Genomic DNA, 26,212 nt, shown 5'->3' with positions numbered 1-26,212 from the left:
ACCTCTCTAGGGAGATTGTGGAAACTTTTGTGGACAATATCCTCAAATATGTTTTCCAAGTTGCTTGCTCTCTCTCTCTCTTTCTGGGATGTCAATGAGTCATAGGTTTGGTCTCTTTACATAATCCCATATTTCTCAGAAGTTTTATTCATTTTTAAAAATTCTTTTAAAAAAATTTTTGTCTAACTGAATTCATTTAAAGAACTGGCATTTGAGCTTTGAAATTCTTTCCTCAGCTTGGTCTATTTTGCTCCAATATTTCCGATTTTATTATGAAATTCTTGTAGTGAGTTTTTAAGCTGTATAAGATCAGTTTCATTCTTTCTTAAAATGGCTATTTTGTCTTGCAGCTGTTGAATTGTTTTACTGGATTCCTTAGATTCCTTGGATTGGGTTTTAATCTTGATGGTCTTCATTGTCATTTAGATTCTAAATTCTATGTCTGTCACTCCAGCCATTTCCATCTGGTTAAGCGCCATTACCTGGGAGCTAGTGAGGTTATTTGAAGCTAAGAAGAGACTCTGGCTTTTAGGGTTGCCAGAGTTCTTCTGCCGGTTCTTTCTCATCTGTGTGGGCTGATGTTCCTTTAATCTTTAAAGCTGCTCCCTTTGGATAGAGCCCTTTGCTCTTATATTCTTTGATGCCCTTGTGGGTTTGACTGTGGTATAAGTTGGGTTTTGTCTATTGGCTTTGCTTCTTTATTAGTTCAGGGGGCCAAGGCTAAACTCAGCACTCTTGAAATTTGTACTCTAACCCTGGGGATGCTGGGACTGGGCCATGGCTTTTTTCTTTGGGCCCTCAAATTTCAGTCCCTGCTGCATTGAAGGGACTGAGGTGTTCCTAGTCTGCTGGCAACAACCCTCCAATGAGGAAAGCTGGCAAAAGTATTTCAGCTGGGAGATGGTAGGCAGCAGCCATGTCCATGCATGAGCACACAGGAGGTAGTAGAAAATGCCAGATCCTGCATTTGCATTAATGAAGCAGGGGGAGGCTGCAGGAGAATGTGTGATTGAGAAGCAGTTGGGGAAAGCTGCAGGTGAGTATGTGCTGGCCAGGGAGGACTGTGGGCAGGTGCTCATCAGTGGGGGCCCACCAGCAGAAGCTCTCTGACTATTACGTAGCATCTGCTGGTGAAAGAGCTATGATGTGGCTGCTGGCAAGCACCTTGGATGGATAGCTGAGGCCACGCTGCAAGAGGCTGTAGCCAGTAGGGACCCTGGGATAGGCCAACAGACAGAGTGTTGCTTAGATCAGACTGGCTCCATCCTACAAGCAAGACAATCCTGCTCTGTCCTTGTCCAGCAGTCAGCAAAGGCTAAAGCCACCTAGATGAGTGTGGTGAGCCTTGATTTATGGGTACCAATGGCTGTACTCTACTGTAGCTCTTCCTGCACAAAACCCTCTGGCCTCCATGCAAGCTAGAGTTCCATCCCTGCCAACTATCCAGTTCCCTGTGCCAGCTCAAATGTCCATGGGGATTGTGGGGTCTCCTACAGCTAGGATTCCAGAGGTCCATGGCAAGAGTGAGCCATTCCATGCTTATTCCATTCACCCCTTTCCCAGGAGCCACTTAGGGCCAGTAACAAGTCCTGGTGCTCAGCAACCCTGTGCAAGATTCCCAGCTTCCCTCCCTTTCAGCCTGGGACCTGCATCCTCCCTCTGTACACTTTTAATGCTTTCTTTTCAAAGATCTATTCAGAGTGTGCTAGTCTACTTGGTTGTCTGTTCTCTCTTGTTGAGAGAAGCTCTTCCTGACTGTGTCTATTCAGCCATCTTGGCTTCTTCACATATTTTCTATTACAAATAATTCTGTAGAAAATTATCTTTGTATATAAATCTTTTCCACATTTAACATTATTTTTATATGATGAGTTCATAAAGGAGAAATTGCTAAATCAAAAAGTATAAGATTTTAAGGCTCTTGAACTTATAAGTCACATATATACATATAATGAAAACATCTGTGTTTTTCATAGAAAGTATAAAGTCATAGCATAGATATCATATCCTCTGGTGCCCTCCTATTTCTGTGTCCCTCAATTTATCTCCACTACTTTAACATCCAGAGAAGAATTCATAGTTTTAGATAAATCCTTCCAGACCTTTTCTCATGTGTTTACACATGTGTTTGCATGTGTCTGTTTAATGTACATATGTACGTGTGTGAGAGAATACACTCATCCACAAGCGTATGCAAACTAAGCATACACATTTTCTACATAATTTGGAGATATGTGTGCATAATATGTATATGTTTCCATTCCTAAACAAAGATATTTATATGTTTCTTTTTAAAATTTAAGATACTATGTGCTAGTTAAAGTAAGAAACATTCACATTTTCAGCTGGTTAATGATTAAAAAGATACATTCACAATATGGGTTCTGTATTAGTCCATTTTCACACTATTATAAAGAAATACCTGAGACTGGGTACTTTATAAAGAAAGGTTTAATTGACTCACAATTATGCATGGCAGAGGAGGCTTAGGAAGCTTACAATCATGGCAGAAGGTGAAGGAGAAGCAAGGCACATCTTACATGGTGGCAGGTGAGTGAGAGTGAGCACAGGGGAAATGCCAGACACTTATCAAACAATCAGATCTCATGAGAACTCCCTCACTATCTCAAGAACAGCATGGGGGAAACCACCCCCATCATCCATTCACCTCCCACCAGGTCCCTCCCTTGACCTGTGGAGATTACAATTCGAGATCAGACTTGGGTGGGGACAGACAGCCAAACCTTATCAGCCTCTAACTCTCATTTAATCACTGATGCTTTGTAATTGTCAACACTCTAGTTCTTTCTTTACCATGTGTGAGTTCTTATGAAAAAGTTTGCTACTCTTGTTTCAGAGTATTAATTTTACTTTAATTAGGAAATAGAAGAACTTGTCACAGTAGAGAAATATCTTCTCCTTGGACAATCAACTTGGTTAAGTGCAGGACACTCAGAACAGAGTAGTTATTCCTTAGATTTAAATAAAATTAAAATCAATAGATGCCCACTAGATGGTTGAAGATGGCATACTAAAGTGACAGTGTGTCTACTGTCTTCCTTTGGGTTGATGTTACTATTTTGAGAGGAAACCCCAAAATAGCTAAGTAGTAGCTTGACTTTCAGGCCTGTATCAGTCAGGCTGCTTTAGGCTGCTTTAGGCTGCAAGTTACCAAAAGCATCAATATAAGTTAGCTTGGATACTAAAGAAAATAAACCATTTCCTCTAACAAGAATTGTCAGAACAGCTTAACTCCAAGGTTGATTAATCCTTGGCTCATGATGCCATCATTCCTTCCTTGTCTTGTGCCATCTTCAGCCTGTTAGCCTTGTCCTCCCCTAGTTCCTTGCCTGAGGTCTCAATATGACTGCCACAGTTTTAGCTAGCCCATTGAAAATGTCCAGTAATGAACTCTTTCTTAAAAACTTTTCAAATGAGAAAGAACCATCTCACAAAAAGCCGTTAGCTGACTTCTGCTGATGGCCACTGGCCTGCTTCACATGCCAAGCTAAATCAATCACATGATTAACTTAAACCAATCAGGGCTCATTCTTCCCTGAAGTAAATGACCCTATTGAAGAGGGTGTATAGCCACACAAAATTAGAATTTTAGTAGAGAGAAAGAAGTTTAAGGAGGAGAATAAATGTTATGTAGGCAACCATCTGTACCCACAAAAATGTGGATTAAATTGCCTTGTTAATATTTAAAAATTAATTAAACCATAGTGCTATCCTGATAGCTAGATATATATCTTATGTATAAAAAGAAGATATATATTTACGTATAAAATAAAAATTTAGAAATTATACAGTTTATTAAAATCTAACATATAGCTGCTTTTAATTTTAAGTCTAGATGATAAGCAAAGCTATGCTACCTTTTGGGAAGTTCATGCTTACCAAATATTTTAATAACTCCATTTAACCAAGAAGGCATGTTCCTTTTTGGATTTTAAAAATCAAAACACACTTTCAGATGTCATAATTGTCCTCCTTTAACAGAATTAATCACAGTAATATGAAAATGTAGCCAGGCTGGGAAACACAATCAGTCATGTCCATTTATTTGTAACACGTTCTGCATCTTTAAACATGGCAGTGTATTCATATTAATAGAGGTACTTTTTCAAAAGAGGTGCCTCTTTTGATAGAGTTTTTCTTTCTCCAGTTTTATGTGGCAGCAACATAAATTTTTGATGATGATATCATTGTAAACTACATCATATATAAGGCCATAAAATAATCTAAAACGTTAATGCATAGGACTTAAAAGCTTACTTGTGGAAAGGAAACAATCTTTACTTTTAACACCAGGAAACAGGATGCTACCCTGCATGTGAAAGATTGAAATATGTAATCCATCAAAACGTTGCCCTCTCCCTGAGGGCCCTTTAAGGGGAGAAATGATAAATGAAGACCTGAAATATCCAAAACATGATGGAACCTGAATATTTGATTTAGTTCCAGATGATAGAAGGGTATGATGAGTGAGTCACAAATTTGAGAAATTTGACTACTGGGTAAAGGAATTTTTGTTTAAATTTTTTACACACCCATGAATCATGCTCATGATAATGGCTTTTAGTGAATCCACATTGTTTATGCCATGTCTTCACCCACTTGGTCCACAGCAAAATAGCTATTCTACTTTGTTTTATGCTTCAGGAAACTTTTTCTCATTTCCAGCTTTTGACTCATTCTGCCTTCCCCCTCCCACTCCAAATGTGGAAGGAAAACAATGATTCTGATCTCTGGATTCAATAAAATTATGTGTAGGCTATGCATGTTCTGTGGTGCTATATAAATGTCATGAATTAAAGTGCAAACACTAGCTGGATTCTTTTCTCAGAGAAAATAATATGGGCAGGGAGGGATGTAAAAAGCATTCTACTCTTTGAAAAGGGATCCACCAATGAATATTATTTTGAGGACAGACAGCACATCCTATACATCTGTATTTTTCCCTGGTAGTTCAGCTTTACCTACGCTAGCCATCCAGTATTGAATTTGAGATGGCAAAGAAGATACTCATTTTCCTCCCACTTCAGTGAGAAATCCTGAAAGTGAGCACAGATCCAGTAGGCCAGGGGTCTGTTAAGGGTCCGATAGTAAATATTTTAGTCTTTGTGGGGCATATAGTTTCAGCCACAACTACTCCACACAGCCGAATATACTATGTAAACAAATGGATATGGCTATGTCACAATAAAACTTTATTTATGAAAACGGGTGGCAAGCAAGGCTTGGCCTGAAAACTATAGTTCTCTACCTGACCTCTGCACTAAGCTGTAATATACCAGACCTTCCCTTGGAGATCCTGTCAGATGCCCCATCACAGTGACAGCCTACACAAAAAAGTGTTAGTGCAGGGCTCAGAATGGAAATCAGGCAATTTCAAAATCATGCAGGGAAATACTGGAGTGGGTAGTTGTCTGATATATGCATTAAAAAAAACTGTTTTCCCTGCTCTCACACACCACTCAACACAGAATATTTCATCTCTGGTCACCAAAATGTGTGTGGGTTTTTCCCCACGCACCAAGCAATTCTCCAGCAGACACAAATTATTATTATTATGGTTATTATTATTTTTCCTGCTTATGTAAAGATGTATATAAACACACAAATATATATATGTACACACGTAGTGAAAGAAAAAATAACTATAGGCATGATAGGCATCGACTTAAGGAGCGGGGATGGAAATAGCTGAGTGGAACATAGTTATACACTTAATGTTCTAGTTCTTAAAAAAAAAGCAAAATATTAACATTGAATAAAACTGGGAGATGAACATGTTTCTTTATTTTCTATATTTTTTTTTAAAATCACAAAATGATAAATATTTAAAATATTTTTAAAAAAGATATAAGTATCCTTAAAACAAGATGTTGTGTTAAGCATCATTTATCCTTAGTCTCCACGTAATACTTTTAAACTTCTCCTTTTGTAACATTTCCCAGAATTAGGGTTCCCATCCATTTTGCTCTTGATTTTCTTTTCTTTTCTTTTTTCCTTTTTGGTTTTTTTTTTTTTTTTTGAGACCGAGTCTCACTCTGTTGCCCAGGCTGAAGTGCAGTGGCGTGCTCTTGGCTCACTGCAACCACCGCTTCCCAGGTTCAAGCAATTCTCATGCCTCAGACTCCCAAGTAGCTGGGAATACCAGCATGAGCCACAATGCCAGCTATTTTGTGTGTGTGTGTGTGTGTGTGTGTGTGTGTGTGTGTTTTTAGTAGAGACAGGGTTTCACCATGTTGGCCAGGCTGGTCTTGAACTCTTGACCTCAGGGGATCTGCTGGGGTGGACTATAATTAAATCCAATTCTAATACTATCTACTTGGAGTTAGAGTTAGATCTCACAGGTTAAGAGCCCAGTCCCACAAGACTTCCCTTCCTTCAGATGTCAATTGCAAAGCAGTAGGTTGTGACCTGTGCTTCTGCCTGATCAGCTGAATAAGGAGGGTAGGGCTGAAGGCTCCAAGCTTATGATCCTGGCTTGGTCTTTCTGATGACCAGTCCCCCTCCAGGAGCCCACCAAGAGCTGCTTCATTAGAACAAAAGATGTTCCTGCCACCCACATAATTCCAACGGATTAAGAGCTCTGTGTCAGGCGCTCCTGCCTCTCAGGAAATTACAAAGGTCTTAGGAGCTCTGTGGCAGAACTGAGATCAAAGACAAAATATTAGAACAAAGGATTCTAGCACCCCTATCACTCAGGAAATTACATGGGTTTTAGGAGTTCTGTGCCAGGGACTGGGAGCAGAGACCAAAACATATATAAACATATGTAAACTTATATATATATATACACACACACACATACACGTTTCTTATTATTTCTAGCCAATCCCTTCGTCACTAGCCACTGACTCCTTACAGCAAAATGATCTTATTTCTTTGAGTATTTACATTAAACGTGGCATTTATAGAATAGACATAACAAGAATACCAACACAAGTATGACTAACATTTGGAGAAGCCAGGGTGGAGTAAGGATAGATTTAAAGAAACAAAAAACTTTCCCTATAACGCCACTACATACATTTTTATATTCTTGTACTAATTCACTTATTATTTTCTTTGCTCATCTACTGCTATTTGTACCTTGTCATGGGCTTGTGCAAAACCGTTTAACACAGAAATCAGCTGATGTTTAACTAGATCCAATTCCTCCTCAGGCCAGTCATTTCCCACAGGTATTACATCCTAAGGACAATTTAACTCAGTCTCCCAACAAGTTTGATTATCAGTATTAGTGTTATCATAAGGCTTATTTACATGAAGTAGTTAAATTTTACCAACAACACCAGTATTACATCATATCACAATGTGATCACGTACATTTGTTCGGTTTCATTACAGAGCAACTCAGTAAAAATTACAGAGGTGTTTGCTTCTTCAGAATCTACCCTTGCCCATATATCAGATGTTATTAAGGACAGGCAGGACAGGCATTGTTACAATTGCCCATGACTTGTTTACTTCTGAGTTCTGTGTCAAATGGGGACAAAGCCAGTCACTCTGTTTCATCTCACAGGCTTGCACTGAGACTTGTTTCCATTGGGAGCTATTATACAGCAGGGCCCACCTGCCTCCTACATGGAGAATATAGATTGTATTTATAATAGCTCTTATCTCTGCTAACCGTACTACAGGATATATTTTGTTTTCACCTGTTTTGGGAGTAAGAGCAGTCATAGTATATCAATATAAATTACAAGTGCCCTCAGAGAACTTCTGTAAGTTTTGAGAGCCATGAGATTCCCACAGGTGTGCCCCTTGAGCTTCAGCAGCTAAAAGACAAGGCCATTGCCCTATAACCACTTAAACTTCAATTTGTATTAAAAACAGTCAAGAGGCCCTGTTGGGTCAGGGCACAGGCCCCTTTCCCATAGCTGGGTTTGACCATTTTCCTGAATTATTTCTTGCATCTGCCTTGCTCACTTTGCTAAAGCCTCATTGTCTTACCAGACTGGCTCCCATACTTTGCCTTCCTCCTGGAAGAGAATCCCTCTTATCTGCCTATTCTAGATAATAAATATTTGTCCTCTGGATGCTGCTCCTCATAGTAATAAGCATCATTGGCTCACAAGGCAGAGGAGAGCCTTTGGAGAGATAGGTGCCTCTCTGGGAAATCAAGCGTATCCATGCACATTGTTGCCATTGTCTACTAACAGCCCTAGTGCAGTTAGGATACATGTTTTGCACCCAAAAGTGTTTGGTGCCCCATACTAGGTTAGATGAGTAGTGGTCACACCTAGGTGTAATTTAGACTAAGTGTGCCACAACATTTCCCACAGCCTTCCTTATCTGAGGGTGAGGCCATTCTCCAGGTCAACGCAAATCCACCAAGTGATGCCAACTGCTTTGATACCATCAGGGACCCATTATTTTTCCCCATTTTGCTTAATAGTTTTTCATCCATTAAAACAAGGGTGATTTGTATTTATGTACAGCACCCTGCGGCATGTTGGGCATTGACAAAGATTTTTTTACCTGGCCAAACTTTAGTCAGAAACTTCTCCTAGGCTCACATGTGCACTTCTGTATAAAATCCACTTTTAGCAAAGAACACTGCTAAGTCAATTTAGCAAGAATTCCTTATCCTTGATACCTGATCACCCTCAATATCTCATCAGGTTCTTCATTCTCCACCATCCTCCGGGTGACATATGATCACTCTGGCATGTCTTTAGCAAGAATCCTGTTAGGTTGCTTTAGCCAGAATGCTCCATACTCTTGATGTTTTTCTTAGTATTTTTTCATCTACTTGCCCTTATTCCACTCTTCAGTTATAAATTCTTACTTTCCCATGCTGTATTCAGAGTTGAGCCCAATTCCACTCCCTCACTACAAAATCTCATTGCAAGTGGTCTCTATACCTATGAGTGATGGTCTTGAATAAAGTCTTCCTAACCATGCTTTAACAAGTATCATTGAAAAATTTTTTTTCTTTAGCAGCATGTTGTCATTATAGTTTGCCTGTTATATAACTGGGGACCTTTCTAAGCTTTCACTCATCAAGGTTATAGTTGCACAGTGATCATTCTGTTGGGAGCTGTACATCACTTCGTTTGAAGTCCCAGTAGGAAGGAGTTCTTCGAACTTCCTCCCCATATGAGATCCTTTGTACTAAATATAGCCTGAAAATCCCACTTCAGCGCCAACAGAAAGTGGTACTGTCATCTACACTTCCGATCAAGGGGCTATAAATTAAGGATTCCCATGACTGTCCTCTCAGGTTCAATTAATCTGCTAGAACTGCTCCCAGAACTCAGGGAAACACTTTACTTACATTTCCTGGCTTATTAATAAGGGATATAGATGAATAGCCAGTGAAAAGATGCATAAGGGAAGGTTTGGAAGTGTCCTGAGCACAGGCTATTCTGACTTTGTGGAGTTGGGGTATCCCACCCTATCAGCCATGGATGTGTTTCCTCTTTGAACCCTGTCCTTTGGGGTTTTTATGGAGGCTTCATTACCTAGGCATGATTGGTTACATCATCGGCCATTGGTGATCAACCCAACCACCAGCCCCTCTCCCCGCCCCAGGGATCTGTCAATGGGGCTGAAAGTCCCAACCCTCCAACCACACCTTGGCCTTCTTTCTAGTGGCCCCAAGCCACCAGTCATCTCACCAGCATACAAAGATACTTATCACTCTGGAGATTCCAAGGGTTTTAGGAGTTGTGTGCCAGGAAAAGGTCAAAGGCATTTGGAAATGAGTAATTCGAAATCCAAGCTGTTGGAACTTTAAAATATTTTGAGATTTAAGGGAACATTTAAGGGATTTACAGGATTCTGATCCTTTTCAATTATTTCAAGTTGACATACCAAACATATATTTCTTATTCTAAATCACAATCTAATATCTCAGCAGCAGTCTGCCCATTACAAAGGAAATTTTACCTCTGTCTCTAGAGAGTGAGGGCTTCCAGTCCTGCAATGAAAATTACTGAACATTCTGTGGAGAAATCAATTGGCCTAAATCAATTGCTTATGGCATGGTTTTTCCCAAACTAATGAAATTAACTAGGAAGAGGCAGAAGAGGGGAAAATATCATGGGAGGTTAACCACTGGCTAAGAGGGGCTCTTCTTTAGCTATTGGTAAAAGGGAAAAACACTTCCATCATCACTGAATAGATAGATAGATAGCTAGATGATTGATAGATATTCAACATTTGTTAAAGGGCACACATATTAGCTGAGGGATACATTATTTGAACAAATGTTAATACCTTCATTTTTGAATTGCTTATTTTCTGTAGGAAAATTTAGTTAGCTAATGAAATAGAAACATCATAAAGTAGCTGTCAGTATCAGTACAGCAAATGTGGGTATCTCCATCCTTGTGTGAGGTCAACTATCATGAGGAAACAGGCATTATAGACAAAACCAATGGAGAACTGATGCAATTGATTATGCTGTGAATTGAAAGAGCAGGAGAAAGCCATGGGCTCTGGAATCAGATAAACCTAGATTTGAATCCTGCTGCTTTACTTAATAGATAAGTGACTTTGGGTGAAGAAAGTAACCTCTCATAGCCTCAATTTCCTCACCTATAAAGTAGGGATAATAATAGGATCAACCTCACAAAGTTGTTGTCAAAATTACTTATAAAACTATTATTAGGTTGGTGCAAGAGTAACTGTGGCTTAATAGCACAGGGCCTAGCATATAGTAAAATATTCAACAAATTGTAGTGATTATCATCATTATTATGATTACTGATAAAAAATTTCAGCACTGCTGCTAGATCTACCAGTGATTCCCTATATGACTCACCAGGGCAAATCACTTTCTCTCACTGAGACTCTTCTTCTGTATAGTGAGGAATTAGGCCATCCCTAAAGTGTTTTTGGAGGTCTAAAGCTTTTAGGATAATTGGAGCGGAAGCCCTTGCTGCTCCTCAGATGAACTGGATCTAGACCATGAATAAATAGGAGCACTTTTTTATTCCATGGTGGTGTCTGCAAAGCACCAAGATTCCCTGCATTGCTCATGTTGGCCTGTGAGGACTTAAAATATTTGCTAAGAATCTTCTGGTCAGCCAGGCGTGTTGGCTCATGCCTGTAATCCCAGCACTTTGGGAGGCTGAGACAGGCGGATCACTTCAGGTCAGGAGTTCAAGAGCAGTCTGGCCAACATGGTGAAACACCGTCTCTACTAAAAATACAAAACTTAGCAGGGCATGGTGGCACACACCTGTAGTCACAGCTACTCAAGAGGCTGAGGTGGGAGGATTGCTACAACCCAGGAGGCAGAGGTTGCAGTGAGCCAAGATCATGCCATTGCACTCCAGCCTGGGCGACAGAGGGAGACTCCTTCTCAAAAAAAAAAAGAGAGAGAGAATCTTCTGGTCTTTCCTCCACTCCACTATCTGTTGGTGTTTACTCATATATAGTTGTCTTCTCTTATTTTCATCTTGCTCCACGTAAGACAGACTTGGAAAGATTGAAACTAATCCATGAGGGAGCCTCAGAAATAATTGAGGAGGGGACATCACGCAAAATAAGATCTTTCCTTGGTCCAGAAACCAGAAATGACATGACCACTAAAAAATGAATGATCCCAGCTTCTGCAGTGCAGGGACTTTGAAGCCAGGAGGATTTAGGCTTTGATCTATGCCCAGTAATTACTAACAATATAGTCTTGGTCAAGTTAATTATCTTTGCAGGATAATTATAAATAGGAAAGATAATCCCTACTTCATAAGATTGTTGTGGGGATTCATTGTGATTATGTAAACCAAAAATAAAATTCTATGGCCTCCCAACCATCTGAACGGACTTCATCCTCAGCCAGGGCTCTTTTAAAATTTAACCTGAAAGACTGTTTCCGGCCCTGATGGGAAGTAGGGGTTGGATAGGCCTCATTATACCGCTCCAGCATTAGCATTAACATCAGCACAGACTTTAAGTTAGATAAGAAACATTTTACGACCTAGTCTCTCCGAAGCCTACTCCCAGAAGGCTTCCTCTGCAATTAAGAACTTGGGTCTCCACAATCCTTTTTCTTAACCCAGACATTCCTTTCTGTTGATCCCAGGTCTTTAGACAAACTCAACCAATTATCAACCAGAAAAAGCTGAAATTTACCTATAGCCTGGAAGCCCCCCGTTTTCAGTTGCCCCATCTTTCTGGACCAAACCAATGTATTTCTTAAATGTATTTGGTTGATGTCTCATCCCTCCCAAAATGTATAAAACCAAGCTGCACCCTGACCACCTTGGAGACGGTTCTCAGGATCTCCCAAGGGCTCTGTCATGGAATATGGTCACTCATATTTGGCTCAGAATAAATCTCTTCAAATATTTTACAGAATTTGACTGTTTTCATCAACATTACTTTAATGCAAATTATTTAGCACAGTATCAGACCATAATTCCTGCATTCTAAGACATATTTTTATGTTCTGAAATTGGAATATGTCTTACATTTGAGATTCCTAGTAGGCCTTCTTTTCTTTTCTTTTTCATTTTTTTTTCCTAGAAGATGTTAATAAATCAATGGAATCTTAAAATCAAGAAAATTTCGTAGTCAAAGATTAATAAAATTAGCTTCTATCATTATAATAATCTTTAAAATAATTTTTTTGTTTTAATTCTGTCCAAAGTGTTGTACTGATTTTTAAATGTCAAAATGCTAGCAAAATACAGCCAATCACAAATACGAATTTAATACATTAGCTCATACAGGTATAAATAATTTCCTCACACTAATCATCACTGGATTGCTCCTAGTTAAAGACTAAATTATCTGTTCCACTGGTTGCACCTAAGCAAAGGCCCATTTTCAACAGACTCCATTCTCTCTTCTTTTCTTAGTACAATGCATTTCCACTTAAGAAACATTCACCACTCTTTTGATTGCTGTTAAATACAAAACCCTCATTTTGCATTCAGTATAATTTATTTTCTTTTTCAATTGGTTATATGGCATGAAATAGAGTTGGTCTCTATTTACAGCTCAAGTCTTGTGTCTCAAAAATAAATTAATGATACCGCTCTCCTTAGTTCTTTTTCCTTAACCTTAGGTCATAGATATACTACTTCTCAACTAATCTCATGATATAATTATCTTTTTCCACTAATTCCTCAAAAGCTTGGTACTTATAAACTTCACTTAGGTATTCATTTACTTTTTTTTTTTTTTTGAGATGGAGTCTCACTCTGTCACCCAGGCTAGAGTGCAGTGGTGTGATCTTGGCTCACTGCACCCTCTGACTCCCGGGTTCAAGCAATTCTCCTGCCTCAGCCTCCTGAGCAGCTGGGATTACAGGCACCCACCACTACGCCTGGCTAATTTTTGTATTTTTAGTAGAGACAGAGTTTTACTATGTTGGTCAGGCTGATCTCGAACTCCTGACCTTGTGATCCACCCGCCCCAGCATCCCAAAGTGCTGGGATTACAGTCGTGAGCCACCGCGCCTGGGCTGTTTACTTCTAATTTATTTTTATTATCATAATGATGATAATAAAATATGCCTGTAGTCCTGTGCCTTCCTGTTAACATTGGCCTATCATGCTATTTGTTAAACTATGAAATTTAAATCGGCAGCATTAAATCAGGGCAGGAAATGAAATTGAAAACCACGTAAGTTATCTGTTGATGTCCCACAGGCATGGGATGAGCCTCTCTATATCTGTTCCCAGTCTGTAATTCCCAGGGCCCTGGAGACAATCACTGAGATATACTATACAACAAAGTGCGAATAGCTAACAATACTGCACTTAAAATTTGCAAAGAGTAGAAACTTAAGTGTTCTTACCCACCCTCTCCCCCTACATATACAAATAATAATAATAAAAGGGGTGGGGAGAAACTCTGGGAGGTGATGGCTATGTCTATGGCTTTGACGGTCATGATGGTTTCATGGGTATATACTTATCCCCCTAACTCACCCAGCTGAATATACTAAATATGTACAGCTTTCTATATTTAAAAAAAAGTATTTCCATAAAGTGTTTTATAAAGAAATGAATGCAATAGGACACACTAAAGAGTGATTGTCACACTCATATCTCTATTTCCATGGCATCCCTCACAACTCCATCGCCATAACTACCCCCAAGTATAATCTGGCCACTGAACACTTGAAAGAATAAGTCCTTCCATTTTTATTTACTGAGGTATAATTTCAACACAGTGAAGTATTTGGCTCTTAAGTGTTCTATCCAATCAGTTTCAATAAATGTGTACACTTATGTAGAGCACACCCCTATCAAAACACAAAACATTTCCATCAACCCAAAACATATTCTGTGTCATTGCACAGGCAATTCCCCTCTGAGAAACAACCACTAACCCTATTGTTTATCACTATATGATAGTTTTGCATATTCTAAAGATTCATTTAAATTAAATTATTTAATATGTCATCTTTTGCATCTTCTTTCATTCAGCATAACATTTTTGAGAATGATTTATGTTGCTGCAGGTATCAGTAGTTTATCCATTTTATTTATGAGTAGTATTCTATTACAGTAATGTTTGTTTGCTTATCCATTCTCCTATTGATGTACATCTAAGATTTTTTTCAGTTTGGGCCTATTATGAAAAAAAGTTGCTATGAACATTTTTATATGACTTTTTGTACACATAAGTCTTCTTTTCTCTTTGATAAATTCTAGGAGTGGAATTTTTAGGTCATAGGGGAAATGTGTGTTAAACTTTTAAAGAAACTGCCAGTTTCCTAAAGTGATTGTTACATTTCATATTCCCAATAGCAATGTATGAGAGTTTCAGTTGCTCCAAAATTTGATGATGTCAATATTTTACATTTTATCCATTACAGTAGGTGTGTACTGTAGTTCACTGTGGATTGCACTTGCTTTTCCTGGATGACTAATAATGTGAACACTCTTTTATATGCCTGTTGGTCATGGGCATATGTTCTTTTGTGAATCATCTGTTGAAATCTTTTGTCCATTTTCTTTTTTAAAAAATTTTAAGTTCCAGGATACACATATAGTACAAGTGCCATAGTGATTTGCTGCACCTATCAACCCATCACCTAGGCTTTAAGCCCTGTGTGAGTTACATATTTGACCTAATGCTCTCCCTCCCCTTGAGCCCAACCCCCTGACAGGCGCTGGTGTGTGTTATTCTGCTCCCTATATCCATTGTTCAACTCCCACTTATGAGGAAGAACACGTGGTGTTTAGTTTTCTGTTTCTGTGTTAGTTTGCTGAAGGTGATGGCTTCTAGTTTCATTCATGTCCCTGCAAAGGATGTGATCTCATTCCTTTTTATGGCTGCATAGTGTTCCATGGTGTATATGTACCACATTTTCTTTATCTAGTCTATTTTATTTATTTATTTATTTATTTATTTATTTATTTATTTTGAGATGGTGTTTCACTCTTGTTGCCCAGGCTAGAGTGCAATGTTGCGGTCTTGGCTCATGGCAACCTCCGCCTCCTGGGTTCAAGTGATTCTCCTGCCTCAGCCTCCCGAGTAGCTGGGCTTACAGGTATGTGCCACCATGCCAAGCTAATTTTGTATTTTTAGTAGAGATGGGGTTTCTCCATGTTGGTCAGACTGGTCTTGAACTCCTGATCTCAGGTGATCCACCCACCTCAGCCTCCCAAAGTGCTGGGATTACAGGTGTGAGCCACCACTCCCAGCCTATCCCATCTATTACTGATGGGCATTTGGGTTATTTCCATATCTTTTCTATTGTAAATAGTGCTGAAATAAACATATGTGTGCATGTGTCTTTATAGCAGAATGATTTATAATCCCTTGGGTATATACCCAATAATGTGATTGCTGGGTCAAATGGTATTTCTGGTTCTAGATCCTTGAGGAATTGTCACACTGTCTTCCACAATGGTTGAACTAATTTACATTCACACCAACAGTATAAAAGTGTTCCTATTTCTCCACAGCCTCACCAGCATCTATTGTTTCTTGACTTTTTAAAAATCATCATTCTGACTGCCATGAGATGGTGTCTCATTATGGTTTTGATTTGCATTTCTCTAATGATCAGTGATGTTGAGCTTTTCTTCATATGTTTTTTGACCACATAAACGTCTTATTTCAAGAAGTGTCTGTTCATATCCTTTGCTCACTTTTTAATGTTTTTTGTTTGTTTGTTTGTTTTTAATCTTGTAAATTTGTTTAGGTTCCTTGTAGATTCTGAATATTAGATCTTCATCAGATGGGTAGATTGCAAAAATTTTCTCCCATTTTGAAGGTTGTGTGCTCACTTTGATAATAGTTTCTTTTGCTGTGCAAAAATTTTTAGTTTAATTAGATCCCTTTTGTCTGTCAATTTTGGCTTTTGTTGCAATTGCTTTTGGCATTTTCTCCATGAAGACTTTGCCCATGCCTATGTCCTGAATGGTATTGCTTAGGTTTTCTTCTAGAGTTTTTATGGTTTGGAGTTTTACATTTAAGTCTTTAATCCATCTTGAGTTAATTTTGTATAAGGTGTAAGGAAAGGGTCCAGTTTTAGTTTTCTTCATATGGCTAGCCAGTTTTTCAGTACCATTTATTAAATAGGGAATCCTTTCCCCATTGCTTGTTTTTGTCAGGTCTGTCAAAGATCACATGGTTGTAGATGTGTAATATTACTTCTGAGGTCTCTGTTTTGTTCCATTGGTCTATATGTCTGTTTTGGTAACAGTACCATGCTGTTTTTGTTACTGTAGCCTTGTAGCATAGTTTGAAGTCAGGTGGTGTGATGCCTTCAGCTTTGTTCTTTTTGCTTAAGATTGTCTTGGCTATATAGGCTCTTTTTTGGTTCCATATGAAATTTAAAGTAGTTTTTTTTTCTAATTCTGTGAAGAATGTCAGTGGTAGTTTGATGGGAATAGCATGGAATCTGTAAGTTACTTTGGGCAGTATGGCCATTTTTACAATATTGAATCTTCCTATCCATGAGAATGGAAGGTTTTTCCATTTGTTTTTGTCTTCTCTTATTTCCTTGAGCAGCAGTTTTTAGTTCTCCTTGAAGAAGTCCTTCACATCCTTTGTTAGCTGTATTCCTAGGTATTTTATTCTCTTTGTAGCAATTGTGAATGGGAGTTCATTCATTATTTGGCTCTCTGCTTGTCTATTATTGATGTATAGGAATGCTTGTGATTTTTGTACGTTGATTTTTTATCCTGAGACTTTGCTGAAGTTGCTTATCAGCTTAAGATTTTGAGCTGAGATGATGGGGTTTTCTAAATATAGAATCAAGTCATCTGCAAACAGAGACAATTTGACTTCCTTTCTTCTTATTTGAATACGCTTCATTTCTTTCTCTTGCCTGATTGCCCTGGCCAGACATCCAATACTATTTTGAATAGGAGTGGTGAGAGAGGGCATCCTTGTCTTGTGCCTGTTTTCAAAGAGAATGCTTCCAGCTTTTGTCCATTCACTATGACATTGGTTATGGGTTTGTCATAAATAGTTCTTATTATTTTGAGATATGTTTCATTAATACCTAGTTTATTGAGAGTTTTTAGCATGAAGGGATGTTGAATTTTATCAAAGGCCTTTTCTGCATCTATTGAGATAATCATGTGGTTTTTGTCATTGGTTCTGTTTATGTGATGAATTATGTTTATTGACTGCATATGTTGAACCAGTCTTGCATCCCAGGGATGAAGTCAGCTTGATCGTGGTAGATAAGCTTTTTGATGTGCTGCTGGATTTGGTTTGCCAGTATTTTATTGAGAATTTTTGCATTGATGTTGATCAGGGATATTGGCCTGAAGTTTTCTTTCTTTCTATGTCTCTGCCAGGTTTTCATATCAGGATGATGCTGGCCTCATAAAATGAGTTAGGGAGTAGTCCCTCCTTTTCAATTGTTTGGAATAATTTCAGAAGAAATGGTACCAACTCCCTTTTGTACCTCTGTTAGAATTTGGCTATGAATCCATCTGGTAATGAGCTTTTTTGGCTGGTAGGCTATTAATGTTGATCAGGGATATTGGCCTGAAGTTTTCTTTCTTTCTATGTCTCTGCCAGGTTTTCATATCAGGATGATGCTGGCCTCATAAAATGAGTTAGGGAGTAGTCCCTCCTTTTCAATTGTTTGGAATAATTTCAGAAGAAATGGTACCAACTCCTTTTTGTACTTCTGTTAGAATTTGGCTACGAATCCATCTGGTCATGAGCTTTTTTGGCTGGTAGGCTATTAATTACTGCCTCAATTTCAGAATTTGTTATTGATCTATTCAGGGATTCAACTTCTTCCTGGTTTAGTCTTGAGAGGATGTATGTGCCCAGGAATTTATCCATTTCTTCTAGATTATCTAATGTCTTTGCATAGAGGTGATTATAGTATTCTCTGATGGTAGTTTGTATTTCTGTGGGGTCAGTGGTAACATTCCCTTTATCATTTTTATTGTGTCTATTTGATTCATCTCTCTTTTCCTCCTTATTAGTCTAGTTAGTGGTATATCTTAATTTTTTCAGAAAACCAGATTCTGGATTTATTGATTTTTTTCTGAAGGGTTTTTTTGCGTCTCTATCTCCTTCAGTTCTGCTCTGATCTTAGTTATTTCTTGTCTTCTGTTAGCTTTCAGATTTGTTTGCTCTTGCTTCTTTAGTTCCTTTAATTGTAATCTTAGGGTGTTAGTTTGAGAACTTTCTAGATTTCTGATATGAGCATTTAGTGCTATAAATTTCCCTCTTAACACTGCTTTAGCTGTGTCCCAGAGATGCTGGTATGTTGTCTCTTTGTTCTCATTAGTTTCAAAGAACTTCTTGATTCTGCCTTAATTTCATTATTTACCCAGGAGTCATTCTGGAGCAGGTTGTTCAATTTCCATGCAGTTGTGTGGATTTGAGTGAGTTTCTTAATCCTGAGTCCTAATTTGATTGCACTGTGGTCTGGGAGACTGTTTGTTATGATTTCAGTTCCTTTGCATTTGCTGAAGAGTGTTTTACTTTCAATTATGTGGTTGATTTTAGAATAAGTGTCATGTGGCACTGAGAAGAATGTGTATTCTGTTGATTTGGGGTGGAGAGTTCTGTAGATGTCTATTAGGTCCACTTGGTCCAGAGCTGATTTCAAGTCCTGAATATCCTTGTTAATTTTCTGTCTTGTTGATCTATCTAATATCGACTGTGGGGTGTTAAACTCTCCCACTATTGTTGTGTGGGGGTTTATGTCTCTTTGTAGGTCTCTAAGAACTTGTTTTATAAATCTGGGTGCTCCTGTATTGGAGGATAGTTAGCTCTTCTTTTGTGCTGATCCCTTTACTATTATGTAATGCCCTTCTTTGTCTTTTTTGATCTTTGTCGGTTTGAAGTCTGTTTGTCAGAGACTAGGATTGCAACCCCTGCTTTTTTTTTTTTCTTTTGCTTTCCATTTGCTTGGTAAATTTTCCTCCATCCCTTTATTTTGAACCTATTTGTGTCTTTGCATGTGAGATGGGTCTCCTGAATACAGCACACCAATGGGTCTTGATTCTTTATCTAATTTGCCAGTCTGTGTCTTTTAATTGAGGCATTTAGCCCATTTCCATTTAAGGTTAATATTGTTATGTGTGAATTTGATCTTGTCGTCATGATGCTAGCTGGTTATTTTGCACACTAGTTGATGCAATTTCTTTATAGTGTCATTGGTCTTTATATTTTGGTGTGTTTTTATAGTGGCTGGTACTGGTTTTTCCTTTCCATATTTAGTGCTTCCTTCAGTGCTCTTGCAAGGCAGGTCTGGTGGTCATGAAATCCCTCTGCATTTGCTTGTCTGGAAAGGATTTTATTTCTCCTTCGCTTATGAAGCTTAGTTTGTCTGGATATGAAATTCTGGGTTGAAAATTCTTTTATTTAAGAATGTTGAATACTGGGGGTGGTTCCAAGATGGCCAAATAGAAACAGCTCCAGTCTATAGCTCCCAGTGTGAGTGATGCAGAAGATGGAGATTTCTGCATTTCCAACTGAGGTACCGGGTTCATCTCACTGGAGCTTGTCGGACAGTGGGTGCAGGACAGTGGGTGCAGCCCACTGAGCATGAGCCAAAGCAGGGCAAGGCATTGCCTCACCCCAGAAGTGCAAGGGGTCAGGGAATTCCCTTTCCTAGCCAAGGGAAGGGGTGACAGACGGCACCTGGAAAATCGGGTCACTCCCACCCTAATACCGCACTTTTCCAAAGGTCTTAGCAAATGGCACACCAGGAGATTATATCCTGCACCTGGATCAGAGGGTCCCACACCAACAGAGCCTTGCTCATTGCTAGCACAGCAGTCTGAGACCTAATTGCAAGGTGGCAGCGAGGCTGGGGGAGGGGTGCACGCCATTGCTGAGGCTTGAGTAGGTAAACAAAGCAGCCCAGAAGCTTGAATTGGGTAGAGCCCACCACAGCTCAAGGAGGCCTGCCTGCCTCTGTAGACTCCACCTCTGGGGGCAGGGCATAGCTGAACAAAAGGCAGCAGAAACCTCTGCAGACTTAAATGTCCCTGTCTGACAGCTTTGAAGAAAGTGGTGGTTCTCCCAGCTTGGAGTTTGAGATCTGAGAATAGACAGACTGCCTCCTCAAGTGGGTCCCTGATCCCCGAGTAGCCTAACTGGGAGGCACCCCTCAGTAAGGGCAGACTGACACCTCACACGGCCACGTACCCCTATGAGATGAAGCTTCCAGAGGAATGATCAGGCAGCAATATTTGCTGTTCACCAATATCCACTGTTCTGCAGCCTCCGCTGCTGTTACCCAGGCAAGCAGGGTCTGGAGTGCACCTCCAGCAAACTCCAACAGACCTGCAGCTGAGGGTCCTGACTGTTAGAAGGAAAACTAACAAACGGAAAGGACATCCACACCAAATCCCCATCTGTACGTCACCATCATCAAAGAACGAAGGTAGATAAAACCACAAAGATGGGGAGAAAACAGAGCAGAAAAGCTGAAAATTCTAAAAGTCCGAAGGCCTCTTCCCCTCCAAAGGAACGCAGGTCTTCACCAGCAATGGAACATAGCTGGATGGAGAATGACTTTGACGAGTTGAGAGAAGAAGGCTTCAGATGGTCAAACATCTCCAAGCAAAAGGAGGAAGTTCGAACCCATCAGAAAGAAGCTAAAAACCTTGAAAAAATATTAGATGAATGGCTAATTAGAATAACCAGTGTAGAGAAGTCCTTAAATGACCTGATGGAGCTGAAAACCATGGCACGAGAACTATGCGACAAATGCACAAGCTTCAGTAGCCAATTCGATCAACTGGAAGAAAGAGTATCAGTAACTGAAGATCAAATGAATGAAATGAAGGGAGAAGAGAAGTTTAGAGAAAAAAGAGTAAAAAGAAATGGACAAAGCCTCCAAGAAATATGGGACTATGTGAAAACACCAACTCTATGTCTAATTGGTGTACCTGAAAGTGACAGGGAGAATGGAACCAAGTTGGAAAACACTCTGCAGGATATTATCCAGGAGAACTTCCCCAACTTAGCAAGGCAGGCCAACATTCAAATTCAGGAAATACAGAGAACGCCACAAAGATACTCCTCGAGAAGAGCAACTCCAAGACACATAATTGTCAGATTCACCAAAGTTGAAATGAAGGAAAAAATGTTAAGGGCAGCCAGAGAGAAATGTCGGGTTACCCACAAAGGGAAGCCCATCAGACTAACAGTGGATCTCTCAGCAGAAACTCTACAAGCCAGAAGAGAATGGGGGCCAATAGTCAACATTCTTAAAGAAAAGAATTTTCAACCCAGAATTTCATATCCAGCCCAAACTAAGCTTCATTAGTGAAGGAGAAATAAAATCCTTTACAGACAAGCAAATGCTGAGAGATTTTTCACCACCAGGCCTGCTCTACAAGAGCTCCTGAAGGAAGCACTAAACATGGAAAGGAAAAATCAGTACCAGCCACTGCAAAAACATGCCAAATTGTAAAGACCATCAATGCTAGGAAGAAACTGCATAAACTAGCAAGCAAAATAACCAGCTGACATCATAATGACAGGATCAAATTCACATATAACAATATTAACCTTAAATGTAAATGGGCTAAATGCTCTAATTAAAAGACACAGACTGGTAAATTTGATGAAGAGTCAAGACCCCTCAGTGTGCTGTATTCAGGAGACTCATCTCAGATGCACAGACACACATAGGCTCAAAATAAAAGGATGGAGGAAGATCTACCAAGCAAATGGAAAACAAAAAAAGGCAAGGGTTGCAATCCTAGTCTCTGATAAAACAGACTTTAAACCAACAAAGATCAAAAGAGACAAAGAAGGCCATTACATAATGGTAAAGGGATCAATTCAACAGGAAGAGCTAACTATCCTAAATATATATGTACCCAATACAGGAGCACCCAGATTCATAAAGCGAGGACTTAGTGACCTACAAAGAGACTTAGACTCCCACACAATAATAATGAGAGACTTTAACACCCCACTGTCAATATTAGACAGATCGATGAGACAGAAAGTTAACAAGGATATCCAGGAGTTAAATTCAGCTCTGCACCAAGTGGGCCTAATAGACATCAACAGAACTCTCCACCCCAAATCAACAGAATATACTTTCTTCTCAGCAACACATCGCACTTATTCCAAAATTGACCACATAGTTGGAAGTAAAGCATGCCTCAGCAAATGTAAAAGAACAGAAATTATAACAAACTGTCTCTCAGACCACAGTGCAATCAAACTAGAACTCAGTATTAAGAAACTCACTGAAAACTGCTCAACTACATGGAAACTGAACAACCTGCTCCTGAATGACTACTGGGTACATAACGAAATGAAGGCAGAAATAAAGATGTTCTTTGAAACCAATGAGAAAAAAGACACAACATAACAGAATCTCTGGGACACATTTAAAGCAGTGTGCAGAGGGAAATATATAGCACTAAATGCCCACAAGAGAAAGCAGGAAAGATCTAAAATTGACACCCTAACATCACAATTAAAAGAACTAGAGAAGCAAGAGCAAACACATTCAAAAGCTAGCAGAAGGCAAGAAATAACTAAGATCAGAGCAGAACTGAAGGAGATAGAGACACAAAAAATCCTTCAAAAAATCAATTAATCCAGGAGATAGTTTTTTGATAAGATCAACAAAATTGATAGACCACTAGCAAGACTAATAAAGAAGAAAAGAGAGAAGAATCAAACAGATGCAATAAAAAATGATAAAGGGGATATCACCACCGATCCCACAGAAATACAATCTACCATCAGAGACTACTATACACATATACAATATACCATCAGAGACACCTCTACACAAATAAACTAGAAAATCTAGAAGAAGTGGATAAATTCCTGGACACATACACCCTCCCAAGTCTAAACCAGGAAGAAGTTGAATCCCTGAAGAGACCAATAACAGGCTCTGAAATTGAGGCAATAATTAATAGCCTACCAACCAAAAAAAGTCCAGGACCAGATGGATTCACAGCTGAATTCTACCAGAGGTACAAGGGAAGAGCTGGTACCATTCCTTCTGAAACTATTCCAATCAATAGAAAAAGAGGGAATCCTCCCCAACTCATTTTATGAGGCTGGCATCATCCTGATACCAAAGCCTGGCAGAGACACAACAAAAAAAAAGAGAATTTTAGACCAATATCCTTGATGAACATTGATGCAAAAATCCTCAATAAAATACTGGCAAACAGAATCCAGCAGCACATCAAAAAGCTTATCCACCATGATCAAGTGGGCTTCATCCCTGGGATGCAAGACTGGTTCAACATACACAAATCAATAAATGTAATCCGGCATATAAACAGAACCAAAGACAAAAACCACATGATTATCTCAATAGATGCAGAAAAGGCCTTCGACAAAATTCAACAGCCCTTCATGCTAAAAACTCTCAATAAACTAGGTATTGATGGGACATATCTCAAAATAATAAGAGCTATTTATGACAAAATATCATACTGAATGGGCAAAAACTGGAAGTATTCCCTTTGAAAACTGGCACAAGACAGGGATGCTCTCTCTCACCCCTCCTATTCAACATAATGTTGGAAGTTCTGGCCAGGGCAATTAGGCAGGAGAAAGAAATAAAGGGTATTCAGTTAGGAAAAGAAGAAGTCAAATTGTTCCTGTTTGCAGATGACATGATTGTACATTTAGAAAACTCCATCGTCTCAGCCAAAAATCTCCTCAAGCTGATAAGCAACTTCAGCAAAGTCTCAGGATACAAAATCAATGTGCAAAAATCACAAGCATTCCTATACACAACTAACAGACAAACAGAGAGCCAAATCATGCGTGAACTCCCATTCACAATTGCTTCAAAGAGAATAAAATACCTAGGAATCCAACTTACAAGGGACGTGAAGGACCTCTTCAAGGAGAACTACAAACCACTGCTCAATGAAATAAAAGAGGATACAAACAAATGGAAGAACATTCCATGCCCATGGGTAGGAAGAATCAATATCATGAAAATGGCCATACTGCCCAAGGTAATTCATAGATTCAATGCCATCCTCATCAAGCTACCAATGACTTTCTTCACAGAATTGGAAAAAACTACTTTAAAGTTCATATGGAACAAAAAAAGAGCCTGCATTGCCAAATCAATCCTAAGCCAAAAGAACAAAGCTGGAGGCATCTTGCTACCTGATTTCAAACTATACTACAAGGCTACAGTAACCAAAACAGCATGGTACTGGTACCTAAACAGAGATCTAGACCAATGGAACAGAATTGAGCCCTCAGAAATAATACCACACATGTACAACCATCTGATCTTTGTCAAATCTGACAAAAACAAGCAATGGGGAAAGGATTCCCTATTTAATAAATGGTGCTGGGAAAACTGGATAGCCATATGTAGAAAGCTGAAACTGGATCCCTTCCTTACACCTTATAGAAAAATTAATTCAAGATGGATTAAAGACAAATGTTAGACCTAAAACCATAAAAACCCTAGAAGGAAACCTAGGCAATACCATTCAGGACATAGGCATGGGCAAGGACTTCATGTCTAAAACCCCAAAAGCAATGGCAACAAAAGCCAAAACTGACAAATGGGATCTAATTAAACTAAAGAGCTTCTGCACAGCAAAAGAAACTACCATCAGAGTGAACAGGCAACCTACAGAATGGGAGAACATTTTTGCAATCTACTTATCTGACAAAAGGCTAATATCCAGAATCTACAAAGAACCCAAACAAATTTTCAAGAAAAAAACAAAGAACCCCATCAAAAAGTGGGTGAAGGATATGAACAGACACTTCTCAAGAGAAGACATTTTTGCAGATAACAGACACATGAAAAAATGCTCATCATCACTGGCCATCAGAGAAATGCAAATCAAAATCACGGTGAGATACCATCTCACACCAGTTAGAATGGTGATCATTAAAAAGTCAGGAAACAACAGGTGCTGGAGAGGATGTGGAGAAATAGGAACACTTTTACACTGTTGGTAGGACTGTAAACTAGTTCAACCATTGTGGAAGACAGTGTGGTGATTCCTCAAGGATCTAGAACTAGAAATACCATTTGACCCAGCCATCCCATTACTGGGTATATACCCAAAGGATTATAAATCATGCTGCTATAAAGGCACATGCACATGTATGTTTATTGCGGCACTATTCACAATAGCAAAGACTTGGAACCAACCCAAATGTCCAAGAGTGATAGACTGGATTAAGAAAATGTGGCAATGTATACACCATGGAATACTATGCAGCCATAAAAAAGGATGAGTTCATGTCCTTTGTAGGGACATGGATGAAGCTGGAAACAATCATTCTCAGCAAACTATCACAAGGACAAAAAACCAAACACCGCATGTTCTCACTCATAGGTGAGAATTGAACAATGAGAACACTTGGACATAGGAAGGGGAACATCACACAATGGGGCCTGTCGTGGGATGGGGGGAGTGGGGAGGGACAGCATTAGGAGATATACCTAATGTAAATGATGAGTTAATGGGTGCAGCACACCAACACAGCACATGTATACTTATGTAACAAACCTGCACGTTGTGCACATGTACCCTAGAACTTAAAGTATATAAAAAAAAAAAAGAATGTTGAATATTGGCCCCCACTCTCTTCTGGCTTCTAGGGTTTCTGCTGAGAGGTCTGCCATTAGTCTGATGGGCTTCCCTTTCTAAGTGGCCTGGCCTTTCTCTCTGGCTGCCCTTAACATTTTTTCCTCCATTTTGACCTTGGAGAATCTAATGATTATGTGTCTTGGGTTGGATCTCTTTATGGAGTAGCTTAGTGGTGCTCTCTGTGTTTCCTGAATTTGAATGTTTGTCTCACTAGGTTGGGGAAG

This window comes from Pongo pygmaeus, chromosome 4, assembly GCF_028885625.2.
Source record: "Pongo pygmaeus isolate AG05252 chromosome 4, NHGRI_mPonPyg2-v2.0_pri, whole genome shotgun sequence".
Classification (NCBI taxonomy): Eukaryota; Metazoa; Chordata; class Mammalia; order Primates; family Hominidae; genus Pongo; species Pongo pygmaeus.
Note: the sequence above shows the minus strand (reverse complement) of the source record.